Here is a 14,656-nt window from a genome sequence, read left to right as displayed (position 1 = left end):
CATGCTTTAGTGAGACAGAAGCAAAAGGGTCAGAAGAACTGCTGTAAGGAAAAGGGATCCACACTGTTAGTGCTGGAGGAACAGACAGGCACCTCTTGCTCCCGCTTGCATTTAAAAGAGCGTGTAGGTTGTTACAAACTTCTCCCTCAGCCTGCTTTGTGCTAAGGCTCTTTGCTGGAGCAGCCATTCTGTGAACAGAGCTCTAGTTCGCATTTGACATGGCACTTTAAATTGTCCATCGGTTCTATATCTAACGACAAAATACAGATTTTCTTTGGTCTCTAGACCCAACATCATCATTTTCAAAATCATTGCTCCGTTTTATCTGGAAAGGACAGATCAGGACTGCATGCTTCATTCTGATAGGAGCAGTGGACCAGTTAATTGCCCTCTTCAGAAAGATCCAAACAAGCAATCAGGGATCTTCCCTACAGGCAGGGAGATGAGGCAAGTTCTTTGGACAGGTTTCAAATACCCAAACTCCAACAGGAGCAGACCATACTAAGAGATTTCCTTATCAGCAGAATTAATCTGCATCCTTCAAGTCCCTTCTTGGAGCAGCAAGGGCTTCTGCCATTCCAAAGTGCAAAGGCCCTGATTGCTAACCCACAAGGTAGGAAAAGGCTCTGCTCCTCCCTCCCAACAACACCGGACAAAGAAGTGCTCTCCAAAGTGGTGCTTTAGTCCCTGCAGAAAATCCCTCTCCCCGGTTTAGCAACTCAGGTTCCTAAGGTGCAAGGAAAACACGTCTCTGCCCCATGAAGCTGTCCGCTAACTGGTTTGGTTTGGTCAGTAACTGATAAAGCAAGAAAGAAACAGAAAAAGTATTTTTAAAACTTCAGCTTCTTCCTTAACATCTCTTTGCAATTATGATTCTGTGTCTGTAGAAATAAATGACATTCTTAAGGAGCCAAGCATTATAATTTGAACTACACGATGCTACCAATTGTATTTTCTTTATAATCCAGACAATGCAACAGGGGAGCAAAGCCAGGATAACTTGGAATCAGTTCAAAAATCTTTTGGAGTTTACGGTGATGAGTTTACAGTGAAACACTGACTTCATTACCATGTTTAAGAAACACTTGTATAACCAGGGCTCTGAAATGATGTTGGTATGCAGTCATGTCAAGGTCTAAATAACGTATCTGAAACAATTGCCTAAGTCCTACGTGAGATGTGGTAAGCTATTCTCCTCTGTCTCCAACGGGCACTAGAACCTGCAGACTACCTGTCCAGCCATTGCTGAGGAAGAGCAAGATCACGTACAAACTCATACACCCAGAGCCAGCTGACCCACTACCAAAGGACAAGGCACCGGGAAGGAGATTTTAGTACAACGACAGAGCAGTACAAGGAAACCTATGCCAGAAATCCCACTCACATGTAGTTTGTAGCCTTCAGAAGAGGAATTACATTCCCAGCTACGCACCCTTCCCAAAACCAACTCAGAGCAAAGCCAATGTCCCTCCCACCTATGCACTAAGCCAGCTTTTTCACCTCAACACCTGCCTTAGAAAAACAAAGAGAACACAGAAGTCTGCAGTAAGGAAGCAAAGGAGTGTCTTTTTTATCCAGGAATGTGAAGAAACTGCCCAAGTGCACAAGTGTGGAAAGCAACAGTCTCCACAGAAGAGAGGAAGCTGCTGCAATCGCGTGCGTGAGGCAGCACAGACACCTTTTCCCTCACTGCTTGAGTTCTCACACCCCTTGTACTGACAGGTCCGTACGATGAAAACATTGGCAACACACCTTCACAGAATACATCAACTGCCAGACTCGGCGTGGCTCAAGTGTCGATACAAGCACAAGGGAGAGAAACATTCGAATATGCACATGCATTCTACAATTAAAAAAATAACTCTATAATTAAAGGGAATGATATACTTGGCAATGAGGTATAAAGCATAGGGGAAACCCACAAGACCAAGGGCTGTTGCTTAGCACATACATCACACCTGGCAGAGCCCACAAATAAGGGGTCTTGCTGCATATAGTGCAATGGCACCAAAAGATCCAGGACCAATATGTTACTTGTCAGAAAAATCACTACCAACTTCAGTAGCACTAAGGAGGTATGCTACACATCTTGGATTTCTCCTCCTCCACAGACATTTGCAGGGAATAATGTGCAGAGCATAGCCCACGCTGCTTGTAACTCACAAACTCACGATGTGGCTCCGTCTCTTCCCTCAAGGGTGGACCAAATTTTACTTGACCAACTACAGAGGAGAAAAGGAAAACAAGAATCGAAGTTGGACTGTAATTAGACCCAATTCAGCTCCAAAGGCTAACCAAAAAGGCAAATCCCGTTTAATGAGTGCATCACAGCCCCACTGATGGAAACTTCTGACACAGGCACACCCCCAACTTGTGCCTGCTGGAAACTAAGGGGCACAGAAAGTACTCTTCTGTCACAAAGGCAGCAGGATCGCCACTTGCCCCACCCGCTCATTAGGAAGGATGAGGAAAACCATTCAGCCAACAAGGCTGTCAAGTGCCCTCTTTAGAGCACCAATACAGATGTAATTTAGAGAAAACACGTTCTTTGGGGCGATTCAATAGCACTAAAGAGCCGTGAATGAAGTTTGGAGAGAGCTTATCGCATCTTCTAGGAAAGCTCTTTGGCAGACGCTCTTTAACACTGCTTCCCACAATTTTAGCTTCAGAAAAGACAACTAAAGCTCCAAGTACTGCTCTGATTTAATTCAAGCAAAAGAATGACCACAGTTTGGGGGATGGAGTCTGCTTTTAATGGCCAGCGATCAACCACCTCCTTTCCTGATTTCTACAGGACTGTTTCAGTTCAAAAGCAAAAACCACAACAAGAGACTAAATTAAGGCAGAAAAATCTTCCTCTGCCATTCTGCTACCTAGCACAATCTGGCATCACTCCGAATATCCCTGCTGCAGTGGCGTATGAAGCGATACCAACCAGCTCTCAGAAAAGCTCAGGTTGCGTCCCGTTCCGTTAAGATGAAGCAATAGTGACATTTGCTGAAGTGCTGACAAAAGGGGCATTCAAATGTTTTACACTAATGTTTCTTTTGCATAGTCATCTAGAAACTATATCCGTAAGTGAAACAGCGTAAGTTTTTCTTTTCCTGAATATCACTAAAACTGTTTCTATATACGTCAGCTATGCAGAATACGAGTTGAAATAAGTGAATATCAATGATTATTTTAAGAATAGTTAATGTTGTCATAGTACACATGCTTACAGTTTATTTCAGAGCGTGTCTTTTCTCCTCTCCCATTTCTACTTGTCAAATGAATCCTATGAGGCACTAGCAGAGGCTAGAAGTGAACAATAAAATACTTCAATTCCAAAATATATTCACTTTAAAGCCAGTATTGTGTACCTGGTTTTTAGCAGGTTTCTTTAGCATAATAGCAACAAAGACAGACAGAAATCAAGCGGAAGCTAAAAATAAAGATTGCATGTACTTTTTAGTACATGAAAGTTAGAATTATTTGGAGACATTTTATCTGTAGAGTGTCTTTAACTTCAAGACAAGGGTTTTTAAAACACTGGATTTGAGCAAGTAAAGACAATGCTGGCCGGCATTTGTCTTTGCTCAGATAACATTCCCTTTTTGGCCTCTCAGTTTAACGGTATTGATAGTTGGAAAGTCTTCACTAACATACAGTTAAGTATGAAGACAGGATGCAGTAACAGAATATCTGTTTTCTCTTGTTTATGAAACACTTCAGTCCTGCACCGCTTATCACCTTCCATAAGCGTGCTGTTTCTTCCCAGCTGTTAAAGCAGAAAGTCAGAAACTTTGTCTCTGACAAAACCGTAGGTGAAATGGAGTTTCAGAGTATTCCAAGAGAGAAAATAGAATCTGCAAGAAACACATACCAAACTGCTTGACAAAAACAACTACAGGATCGTTCTCTCCTTCTCATAAGAAAGCAAATGAGGAACAAAAGAACAAGTTCTGCAGAGGTAGAACACGATTTTTATGAATGCTTGCTTTGCAGATGAATGGAAACATAATTCCACAAAGAAACAGAAAGCAGAATGCACGCCAGAACTCGGGACTGGAGAAGCAGTCCACACATACTGCTGCAAAATTGTTGAAGGACAACCGCAAACAAAATTTTAAAGTGTTTTCATCTCTTTCTCTTTGAGTGTCTCTCCCCCAAATATAATGAGTTTTGCTAAGGGCCTGGACGTGTGACAGAGCAGCACAACCAAAAGTAAAAGCAACCCTTGAGCCTGTTCCCAGATCACAAAACATTCTGTGGCTCAAGAAATCATAAGCATTTAGTTTTGTCGGCAAACGAAAACTTAATCTGAGCCTGTGATTAAAATGTATTCCCACCTCAGGATCATCGTCATCAAAATCACGGTAAGTGGAATGCTCAGAATTATTCATTTTATCCAAAAGTTCAATAGCAAGACTTGGATTTAATGGCTGGGTAACAAAAAGGATGCTGAAAGACAGAAGGAAAAACACAGATTAAAATTCCAACCACTCATATTAAGCATATTTTAATTTTAGAACTTAAAAAAAATCCCATACATAAATTTATACCTGTAGTAACTTTTCAGCTGTCGGTCCTTTTTTAGGATTTTTTTCTAAGTACCATTTTCACAGAATGATGGAAACTATTGGACCTGTAAAAGGAAGTGGTAAATGTGAGAATCAATTGCCCAGTGAACTACATGATCATTATCTACTGAAACAGAAAAGTACTTGCCATTTCATTTTGTCCTTTAATTCAGGAGGCTGGCAGTTGCTTTTCATCATTAGCAGAAGCGCTCTAAAAAATCCAACAGTATTTCTGTGGGTTACATGGCAGTACATATCTGACATGAATTTTGAATACATTGTTTAGTTGGCAGGAAGAAGTCCATCCGTTTAAGAGATGCTACCAGGACAACATGATGCATTTATGCAGCAAAAGGAGTTGTCACAATTTCTATCATCACGTACATCCAGAACACTTACAACCCACTACCCTTGCAGTACCCCCAAACACCACAAGCACACATGTAGCCACTACTCCAGATGGATGAATTGGGGAGCTGTACTTACACACCGCGCTTTAACCCCTTGCTAACCTCACTGGACGTAGGTCAAACATTGGAATCATCCCAGTCTGTCCTAGGAGGGGGCCAGGGGATCCAGTGTGTACTGGGACAGGGCCCAGTCTGTCCTGGGAGGGGGCCAGGGGATCCATTTTGGACTGGGAATGATCCCAGTCTGTCCTGGGAGGGGGCCAGGGGATCCAGTGTTGTGCTGGTTTTGGCTGGGATGGGGTTAACTTTCTTCATAGCAGCTAGCATGGGGCTGTGTTTTGGATTGTATGGGGCTGTGTTTTGGATTTGGGCTGGAAACAATGTTGATAAAGCAGGAATGTTTTAGTTACTGCTGAGCAGGGCTCACACAGCACCAAGGCCTTTTCTGCTCCTCACCCCACCCCACCAGCGAGTGGGCTGGGGGTGCACGGGAAGTTGGGAGGGAACACAGCCGGGACAGCTGACCCCAACTGACCAAAGGGATATTCCATACCATATGACATCATGCTCAGTATATAAAGCCGGGGGAGGAAGAAGGAAGGGGGGGACATTCGGAGTAATGGCGTCTGTCTTCCCGAGCAACCGCTACGCGTGATAGAGCCCTGCTTCCCTGCAGATAGCTGAACACCTGCCTGCCGACGGGAAGTGGTGAATTAATTCCTTCTTTCGCTTTGCTTCTCCGCGCGGTGTTCTTTGCTCTACCTATTAAACTGTTTTTATCTCAGCCCACGAGTTTTCTCACTTTTACTCTTCTGGTTCTCTCCTCCACCCCACCTGGGGGGAGTGAGTGAGCGGCTGTGTGGTGATTAGTCCGGCTGGGCTTAAACCACGACAAGTGTGTACTGGGACAGGGCCCACTCTGTACTGGGAGGGGGCCAGGGGATCCAGTTTGGACTGGGAATGATCCCAGTCTGTCCTGGGAGGGGGCCAGGGGATCCAGTTCAGACTGGGAATGATCCCAGTCTGTCCTGGGAGGGGGCCAGGGGATCCAGTTTGGACTGGGAATGATCCCAGTCTGTCCTGGGAGGGGGCCAGGGGATCCAGTTTGGGCTGGGACAGGGCCAAGTCTGTACTGGGAGGGGGCCAGGGGACCCACTTTGAATGGGAATGATCCCAGTCTGTCGTGGGAGGCGGCCAGGGGATCCAGTTTGGACTGGGAATGCTCCCTGTCTGTACTGGTAGAGAACCAGGGGATCCAGTCTGGAAAGGGACAGGGCCCTGTCTGTCTTGGGAGGGGGCCGGGGGATCCAGTTTGGACTGGGACAGGGCCCAGTCTGTCTTGGGAGGGGGCCATGGGATCCAGTGTGGACTGGGAATGATCCCAGTCTGTCCTGGGAGGGGGCCAGGGGATCCAGTTTGGACTGGGAATGATCCCAGTCTGTCCTGGGAGGGGGCCAGGGGATCCAGTTTGGACTGGGAATGATCCCAGTCTGTCCTGGGAGGGGGCCAGGGGATCCAGTTTGGACTGGGAATGATCCCAGTCTTTCCTGGGAGGGGGCCAGGAGGTCAAGTTTGGACTGGGAATGATCCCGGTCTGTACTCGGAGGGGGCTAGGGGATCCAGTTTGGACTGGGATAGGGAGCAGCCTGTACTGGGAGGGGGCCAGGGGATCCAGTTTGGACTGGGACAGGGCCAAGTCTGTCCTGGAAGGGGGCCATGGGATCCAGTGTGGACTGGGAATGATCCCAGTCTGTCTTGGGAGGGGGCCATGGGATCCAGTGTGGACTGGGAATGATCCCAGTCTGTCCTGGGAGGGGGCCAGGGGATCCAGTTGGGACTGGAATGATCCCAGTCTGTCCTGGGAGGGGGCCAGGGGATCCAGTTTGGACTGGGAATGATCCCAGACTGTCCTGGGAGGGGGCCAGGAGATGCAGTTTGGACTGGGAATGATCCCAGTCTGTCCTGGGAGGGGGCCAGGGGATGCAGTTTGGACTGGGAATGATCCCCGTCTGTTACAGGGCATCTTGAGAAACAAGGGTTAAAAGTAAGAAAGAAAAATGTAGAGAAGACACTTTGTAAGAACTGCACCGGGTACTTAGACATATTAGACATAAAGACTGTCTCCACTGACTCTCTGTGATAAAGATTGTCTTCACTGACTCTCTGCTAACTAACAATAATGATTAGCGCAAGGACGAATCGTAGAAAAATAGAAAAGACTGCCAAAATAGTGTCCTAGAGTTAGCTTGTCTCATTATAATCTCATTTTAATACTAAAAAACACACCTCCTAGCTAGAGAAGCCCCAACCCAATTTAGCCCCCTACTCTCTGAGCATGCGTGGTGAATTAAAAGAGAACTGCAACTTTCAGATGAAGTAAGAAAAGTATTAACCAATAGTTATTAAGGAGTAGCACCAGTAGGCGTAACTAACTTCGTTAACTGTTTTAAATACCTGTCATGATTTTAACCCGGTGTGCAAGCTTTGAGGAGAAATCCCCTTGCACCCGGCGCTGCAATAAACATGCCTGCTTTATAACTGTGTGTGAGTTGTGAAGTTCGTTTCCGCGTGTCAGTCTGTCCTGGGAGGGGGCCCGGGGATCCAGTTTGGACTGGGACAGGGCCCAGTCTGTCCTGGGAGGGGGCCAGGGGATCCAGTTTGGACTGGGACAGGGCCCAGTCTGTCCTGGGAGGGGGCCAGGGGATCCAGTGTGGACTGGGAATGATGCAGCCCATGGAGAGCCCAGGCCGGAGCAGGCTCCTGGCAGGAGCTGCGGCCCCCGCAGAGGAGCCCAGGAGGCAGCAGGTTCTCTGGGCGGAGCTGTGGCCCGTGGGGCCCGGAGGGGGCCGGGGAGGAGCGCGAGGAGGAAGGGGCAGCAGAGATGAGGGGCTGTGGGCCACCCGCAGCCCCCTTCCCCGTCGCCCTGCGTCGCTCGGCGGGGAGAAGGGGCCGAGGAGTCGGGAAGGGAGGAGTGAGGCTGAGCCTGGGCAGAGCGGGGCTGGGGGAAGCTGGTTTCCTTTGCTTTTGTTGCTGCTCTCCTGCTCCCTTTTTACTTGGCAACAAATGACATCAACCTTGCCCAGGTCAGGCCCCCTCGCCTGTGAGGGGGCACAGGGCGGCTCTGTGAGGAGAGGCCCAGGCTGCCCCTGCCCGCCCGGCAACAGCCACGCCATTGGCCACGGCTGAGCCAATCAGCAGAGCCGAGGTGGCCTGTCAGTCACAGCCACCTGGGGTGGGGCTGGAGGGGGCAGAGGCTGAGCAGCCTGAGGAGAAAGGTGTGAGGGACGGGCCGGGGGCAGCGGGGGGGCCCCGCTCCCCAGCCTAAACCAGTTCCCACCGGTGTGGCACTGGTTGAGGACACCCGTGGTAAGGGCAGCTCAAACCCATTTCCCTCTTCCCAGCCTTCCTGGCTGCCGGGTGCAGCCGAGCCAGAGGCCGGGCAGGGGAGGCTCGTCCTGCCAGCGCTGCTCATGGCGGCAGAGGAGAGAGCGGCCTGATCCTGCTGAGCGCAGGGTCGCTCTCCCGCCTCGGCTGCCCCTCGGCCCGGCGCTGCTCGACACGCCGCTGCTGCTCACAGGCTGGGCAGTTTGCCTGTCAGGCGCTTGGGACAGCTGCCCCAGGGGAGCAAAGGGGGGAAAGTCACTGCTCCGTCCTGCTGCCGAGAGCATGATCGAGAGAGAGAGATGTCTGCAGCGGGCTCCCCTGGGAGGAACTTGGGCCTCGAAAGACCAGATACCGTACCTTAAAAGTTGCTCTCATATGGCAAATGTTGTTTTCAAGGCCTGTTTGACTGCTACGGGGCTCTGTACCAAAGAGCTGAGTCCAGGGAGAAGGGTGGACGGGAGGAAGGAGAGGGAGACCATTCCAGCAAACTTCCATGCTTTCCAGTCATTAATCACCAGGCAAAGAAATTAGAAATACTGAAAACCAAAACGCCAGGCACGCTGACAGGAGAGCTCATGGCAAAGTAACGTGCCCCACTTTGCCTGCCCCCACCACAACCCTAGCTCGCCAAGAGCAGAGAGGGCCAAGAGCTATTTTCAGTGGACATCAGACAGACAGATGCCTAGACCAAAACTTGCTGGGGAGGATGCTGCCGTTAGACTTCTCCTTTCTCGGAAGCTGATGTACCTGGACTGAACCACAGGGATAACCCAAAAAGTAGTCAGCGTCCTTGCACTAACGAAATCACACAAGAGCCCAAAGCCAGATGCCTTCCCTGCTCTCAGTCCCGCCTATCCAACAGCTCAAAATCTTCCCAAAGCAGACAAATCAGCCTAGCAGGCAGGGCATGAAGCCACACTCCAGGCAGCCCCACAGACCCCACACCAACCAAAGGCACGGGCAGAACCAAGCCAGAAACTCACAGGCAGCCTTTGCACCCAGTTTGAGCTAGAAGCACGGAGCTAGCGCAGGGCTACAGCAACCACTGCCGCCAAGCACGGCTGAAACTGCCCGTCACCTTGCGGTTTTGCATGTCTCCTCATGAGACACCTCTGCCTTTCCCTCCTACACTGTGTTCTTTAATACAGGAAGAGGCACCTGGTTAATCTTCTCTTTAACAGGTTATTAGATTATTCAGCTATCCAAAAGAGAGAGGGAGTGAGAGATAAGAGAGAAATGCAGATGAACTGAACTGCAGAAGAAGATCATTGACTACAAAGCAAAAGACCCAGAGACCAGCTGGTGGTTTTACAGGGACAAAAGCAGGTGCAGGAAGAAGTACACAGAAGTGTTTGCAGGTGAAAACCTAGCAGGAGACTAACGATTCGTGATCTTAGCCAGTATCACTAGAAGGCAGAGGCTGCTGTCAGAGCTAAGGTCAGAGGCTGATCGGAGATGTGCCAAGACATTTAATAAAGTCAAGTTGCTGTTTCCATCCAGCTTAAAAATGTCAACTTATGTCCTTCTCCTGTTTCGGAATATCCAGACAGCGAACCACCACTGGAAGCTTCGTTCACAAGGCAGTTGTCTGACAAACCGCTTTGTGACAAAAAGCAACAAGACAATTCAACAGGAGCACAGGCTGCGCAAATTCAGTGTTTGCCAACAATCTCCTAGAGAGCAGACACTAAGGTCAACCCAAGAAAATTTAGAGACCTTGCCAAGTGATGTAAGTGCCACGGCAGCTCCCGTGGCAGAAAACCTCCTGAGCTTCAGCTGGACTTGGGAAGGGATTTTTTAAATCCTCTTTCCTCCACAGCTACCCCAGCAGCTAGCAGTGGAGCAGTGCTGCCCGGCCTCTCTCCTGCAGCACAGCCGAGCAAAACAGCAGCACAATGCAAACATCAGCCTCGATCAATGGCCCTGAGTGATCTGCATCAGAGGTTCAAAAGAAGGACTAAGGCAATTGAACTCCAAACAGAAACACATCATTTACTAGCGAGGCAGAGCAGACAGCACGGTGTGTACGATCATGAAGTACTCAGACACGATTTCACCTCAAATGGGGCAAGTTAAAAACATCTGAGGGTGGCACCGCAGCTCCTCTCAAGGGTGGCCAGCCGGGTGCCCGAGCTGCTGACAGAAGCAACCAGGGAGCGCAGTGTGACCACACCGGTGTCAAGCACTTTTTGAGATGCACTGCTGGCACTGCTGCAGGGACAGGGCTTGTTTCCAGCAGAGCAGGTGCTGCTTTCAACAGCTTTCCACCCAGTGGCACCCCCAAACCCGAAATAACCCTTAGACCTGGTAGCATTGCCCAAATCCAGGAAGAAACCCTAAAGCCAGGTGCACCCCACACCCGGCAGCACCCCCGAAACCTGGCAGCACGCACCTGACAGAGCAACACCCCCAAACCCTGAGGCTTCCCCTCAAATTGGCAGAACGCACCAGACGCAGACGCACACCCCAAAAGCTGTTTGCAACCTCCAAACTCACAAACACCCCCGAGCCCAGGAGCACACCTTAAACCTGTGAATGGTCCCCCAAGTCCAGAAAGAGCTGCCAAATGCAGAAACAGCCCCAAACCGGGCACCTTTCCGCAGATCAGGCAGCTCCCTCCAAAACTGGCAGTACTGCCCAGCCCCAGCGGGGCGCAGCCGCTTGAGCCTGGTGGGCTGAGGCCACGCCATGGCAGCAGGGGCAGCCCCCGGGCTGGGCCCCCCCAACTTGTCCAGGACAGGGAATGGCGCCTGCAGCAGGGAGCCCGGGGTGGCCAACGTCCAACAGCAGCCTCACCACCAGCCCAGCTGCGCTACCACCACTCCCTGGGACTTGCCAGGGCGCTGGGGCCCAGTCAGGGCATCCTGGGCAAGGCTGTCCTCCCCGGGGCAGGGAGTGCCCGGGGGGATGGCGGAGCTGCGCCCGGAGGAGGGGAAGAGCTGTTGCAGGGTAGTGGGGAAGGGGCAGAGACCGCGGGTGCAGACGGGGCTCAGGGGGTGCGTGTGAACATCGCATCGGGAGAAAGCGCTGCTGTGGAGTGGCACTGAGCAGCAGCCTCCTGGGGCCAGCAAGGCCTGAAGCATGTGGCCAAGGTGCTGGGCAGCCGGCCCAGGCCAGCCGAAGGGAGGCAGGTCTGGGGAAGTTGCTGCCAACCCCGGGGGAGAAGACAACCCCCCAGTCCCGTCCCCTAACGCTGCCCCTCGAGAAAGGCAGAGGGGGATGACTGACAAATGAGCGTGGGATCTTCCAGGTCAGATGAGATGAGCAGCCAACGTTATTGTGCTGGGGGATGGGGGCCAGCACTTGGAGCTGGTGCGTGACCGGTCAGCAGCCAGGGGTGGTGGGGCAGGGGACAGAGCCTGGCAGGGTCCTGCCATGCCTGGCCCTGCTCCAGGGAAACGTCTCATGGGCAGAGGAACATCTCAGAGGCATTTGGAGCAGCAGGTTCCAGCTGATCTGTTGGTCTCACCTGCTCCTCCTGGCCAGGGAAAGAGACGAGTGGGCTGGCGTGCTCTGGAGGGGATGCCTGGGGGTCTCTGCAGGCACAGGGGTTTCGTCTCTGCAGACACGGGCGTTTCGTCTCTGCAGACACGGGCGTTTCATCTCTGCTCCATGTCTTTCTGTCGCAGCCCTCAATCCCTTGGAGGAAGACGTCGAGCCCTTGGTCTCTTCGCTGGGAGCTCAGACTGTGCTGATCGTCAGTTCTCTAAGGAAGCGACCGGCATCGGGATGGACCAGGGCGCTGTGCTGTTGGCCCTGCAAAGCCAGGGAGAGGTGAAGCTCTCCTTGGGAAAATGGAAAATTAAAGCTGCATCAACCAAGCCAGTGCTGTGGTGTCCTTTTGGAGCTGGGCTCTGGCCAGAGGGGGACATTGTGTTGGGACCATGAAGTGGCCAGGAAAATGAAAAGCCCCAGCGTTGATGGGGCTTTGAAAGGGCTGCCAAGGGAAGGTGAGGGCCAGCAACAGCTTTCATTGCTGGAAAGAGGTGCTTGTCTTCCTCCTCCTGTTCTGTATCTTGTTCCTCTATCTTCTGTGCCTCCTCTGGCTCATCCTTCTTCTCTTCCTGGTTTTCCTCCTGCTCCTAGTCCTGTGCCACCTGTTCCTCTTCTGACTGTTCCTTGCATTCCTCCTCCACCTCTTCTTCCTCCTCCTCTTGCTCCTCCTCATGTTCTTCCTCTTCCTTCTTCTCTTTCTCTCCTTCTCCTTGTTCTCATTCTTTTTCTATGTTCCTCGTCCTCTTCCTCCCCTTCCTCCGCCTCCTGCCATCCACCAGTTGATCCTGTTTGTCTTCCTTCTTTTTCTCCTCCTCCTGTTTGTCCTCCTGTTAAGTCTCTGAGACGGGGTCATCAGAGCCTGGCTGGTTGGGTGCCTGGGACTCAGTGACAGAGAAAGGGATTCCCCATTTAGAAACGGGTTGCCATATGGCCTTTTCTTGTGTCAAGGGGGGAGAAACGACAGGCTGGCAGTGAGGCTTTTAAAGGGTTTGTGGGTTGGAGAGAGCAGGAAAATGAGCTCATTCCACTGGGCATCCAGCGGATGGCGCTCCCCCCCCCCCCCGCCGGCCCCTCGGCCGCCTCCCGACCGGCCTGATGGCGCCCTGCCGGGCTGGCAGCCGCTGCCGCTGAGCCGGCGGGCGGAGGAGGCGCGGGGATGGAGGGCGATCGGCCGGAGAGCCCGGTGAGCGCGGGGGGAGCCTGGGGACGCGGCCGCCGGGTCGGGGTTTGTCGTCCCCTCCGCTGTTGCGCCCTGTGCTGCGGGGGGGCGGGGGGGGGCGGTGGATTGGGGGGTGTTTGCCCCGCGCGGTGTGCGCCGGCAGCCTCGTCCCTGCCCGGCTGGGAGCGGCACCGGCGGCAGCCCGAGGTGCTGGGGCAGCGGGCAGGGCTGGCCCCTAGATCTTCAGACGGGGCTCGGTGCTGCGGGGGAACCGCGTAAATAAAGTTGGTTGTTGAAAGGCCTCCATTGGGATGTAGCTGAACTCACCTTTGAGTTAAACAAACACCCCTTTCACATTTGAGCCGCTTGGGCCAGACTTCAAAAGCATGCGACTGGATACGAATTTCAGATTGTATTTTTAAACTTGACCACTGCACTATGTTTTTCTTTCTTGTTATCTTGCTTTGTCATTGCTTGCTCTCTGCTATAGCATACTGCTTGTAGGCAGTCCCTGTACATACGACACTGTATCATTATTTTCTTAGTTTTAGCAAATGTAAGTACTCCAGATCCCTTTCTGTTGACTGCATGGCACTGCATGCAAAATCATCTTTTTGTTTAGGCCATTGTAGAAGTCTGTGTAGAAGATCTCTTTGTGTTCCTGTGCGCAGTGCTAGCTCGGAGCATACATTGGAAATACAGATTGCATTTCACTGCTGTTGCTGTGCATTGCATGTGTGTGTTGCTGTGTATGCCAAGTTGCAGGTACTGCAGGATGTGCAGTTTGGGTAATTAATTCACTTCAAGTAAGTACTAAAAAAAAAAAAAAGAAAAAAAAAAATCTCTGCTTCCCTTAGCCAGAAAATTGTATACCGGTGCCTTATGTCACCCATACTGTTCTGTTAATGCAGTCTAGCTGTTCTGCTCAGAACCTACAGAAAAGCATGAGACCAGCCGAGTTTGAGACTGACATTTATTCATGCTCTGGTTGTGGCTTCTTAGCTGATAGTGATGCATAACTACCATGGGGTACATTTTGAAGATTTTTAAAGGAACTAGTTTCTTACAGGAGTGTTGGTTTGTTTTTTTAAAGAGACTGGAAAGGGCGTGAGAGGTAGGGAGGTTTTGGATTGTTGGGTGAAGCACCCACAGAAGAGTGACACAAGGCAAGTGTCTTTTGGATAGCATCAAAGGACACTTCAAAAAGAAATGAAGCATCAACATTTCTGATGGGAAGATCCTCACTAAATACAGATGGGACCAAATTTCACTTTCTGAAGAAGAACCAATTTCAACACTAAGAATTCAGCTTGAAGTCATACCTCTATTTACAAATTAGTTATACCAACATGCAGTCATCTCAAGGGGATCTTAAAACCATGCTCCAGCTCGAGAGAATGGTTTTTTATTTCTTTGTAAGGGGAGGCTGAGAGGATACATGTTAAGCCTAAACACTGGCTTAACCTGCTTCAGTAATACATAAAGGACTAATTTTGACAGTTGTGCCCTGTGGGTTCATGAGTGAGACATGGGGATGCACTCTCTGTTTGATAGCCTCAAGAATGTTACCCTGTAAATAGTTTTTGGGTCTGTGTGAGCCATCCCCTGGAACAGGCTCCAAAGAATCCCTAGGCTTGCGACTTTAC

The sequence above is a fragment of the Gavia stellata genome, unplaced genomic scaffold (genome assembly GCF_030936135.1).
Source record: "Gavia stellata isolate bGavSte3 unplaced genomic scaffold, bGavSte3.hap2 HAP2_SCAFFOLD_34, whole genome shotgun sequence".
NCBI lineage: Eukaryota > Metazoa > Chordata > Aves > Gaviiformes > Gaviidae > Gavia > Gavia stellata.
This window is presented reverse-complemented; position numbering follows the sequence as displayed.